A 2,064-nucleotide genomic window follows, 5' to 3' on the forward strand; every position below is an offset into this window, starting at 1 on the left:
AGCCCCGAGTGACTATTTTCTGTTCCCTAATCTCAAAAAATGGCTTGGCGGTAAGAGATTTGCGGACAATGAAGAAGTAATCGAAGCTGTAAATGGTTATTTTGAGGAGCTTGACGAATCAGTCTATAGAGATGGCATTAATAGACTGGAACACCGCTATGAGAAATGTATCAGCCTTGGAGGAGATTATGTTGAGAAATAAAAAAAAAAAAATTTTAAAAACCTTGTTTTTCTTGGTCAGGCCGGAAACTTATCAATCCACCCTCGTATGTCTAACTCCGCCCCCGTGCACATAGCCTATACCATGTATATATGTCATATAATCCTACACCGTACGAAAACAAAGAAAATGACTCGGCAGTCAAATTGATAAGCGTTGCGAGATTGTTCTCGAATATGTTATGTTTGTTTATGTTCAATATCAATATGTATTACTTAGCCGGCGACTAGTATGAATCACTTTTTTTGTTATTCTCTTGGTCACGTGTAATAAATACATGTTTAAATCCAATACTGTAAGAAAAGGCAGAACGATTTATGACGCCGACCTGTACACATAAAATAAAGTTGAATTTGGTCAAGGAACAAAACATTTTATTTTCTACTAAATAATCAAAGAACTTAACTTATATGTGTTGTTTTTTTAACCACTGATTTGTTTATCAACTTAATTGCATTAATTACCAACAAGGAAACCAATATTTATTAGTGAAATAGTATAAAAGCTGATACGAACTCGCACAAAGCAAAGATGATTGATGCAGATTATAATTTTTTAAAGGGGGTTTTGCACCCAAGTTTAGCGGTAAGTTTACATTATTATTTAATTTCGTATTTTGTATATTAAACAGATAATTATATCTGTTTTTAGGAAAAATTTATTGTAGTGATGGTAGCGGTGGTAGTTCCACCAATTCATTTACCTTGGTGGTGCAGGTGGGTAGCGATATTATATGAGAAACCACCAAAATTTACTCGAAGTTTGGAAAATGTAAGTAAACGAATACTTTAATTGTAACCACTAACATTCATACAATCTTATTTTATTTACAGAGCCGCTTAATGAATAAAATATTTCGTATTTATATATAATATATATAAAAATTTTTAAATAATACATATTTAAACTACATCTGATATTTTAATCCAACTGTTATATTTATCTAAAAATCCTAACCATTTAACGGAAAGGTTATTTTTTACGTTTTAGTACTTTTTCAATTAAATAAATATCAGGATATTTTGTTCTCTGTAATTCTTCAGTGTAAAAACCGCCGCTAATGGGATTACCATTTAAATCTTCTAATAAATATGTATACGGGTAGGTATAATTAATTTTTGCAACTTTAAATAGTTCAGTTATCCAGTTGGGTGTAAGATCTTGAAAATACAAGTTCAACAATGGACGCTTTCTTCACGTTGTATCTGTTACAGTGATTAATTTTATATTTTTCCATTAAAGAGTTAAATTGATGATTGTAGTACTCTTTTGCCTGGTCAGTTTGTAAATCTTTAATAGCTTGTACCCATACATATTTTGAGAAACAATCGATAACAATTAAAATGAATTTGTAATTATTATTATCTTTTGCAAACTCTCTTAATTCAATTAGATCACTTTGATATAAATCAGATAGTCCTTTAATAATTACACGTCAACGTTTGAAATTCTTCCTAGCAAGTCGATGAATCTCCTTAACTACACTTTTTTTCACTTGGGTAGACATATTTTATCTAATATTTTTTAGTGAACTGATTACTACTACTACTACTACTACTGAGTACTATTTATATGTGAGTCTGTGTCACATTCTCTGCAATGTAGGGCAGGGCCATCAATTTGCACTATCCCTTTATTGTAATGTTCAAAGCATGGGTATTCCCGTTTAAATTCTTCATCTTCTTTTAAATATTTCGGTAATTTATCCCAGGCATAGTATCGCTCCAAATAACTGACATGATCCAACAGGTACTGTCTCGGTAAAATTTGTATTTCATCAGCTGATAATTTATTTAAAGTATAATTTTTTTCCTTTAATTTTCGTAATACTCGGTTAATATTTT

Source organism: Agrilus planipennis, unplaced genomic scaffold (genome assembly GCF_000699045.2).
Source record: "Agrilus planipennis isolate EAB-ADULT unplaced genomic scaffold, Apla_2.0 scaffold321, whole genome shotgun sequence".
Taxonomy (NCBI): domain Eukaryota; kingdom Metazoa; phylum Arthropoda; class Insecta; order Coleoptera; family Buprestidae; genus Agrilus; species Agrilus planipennis.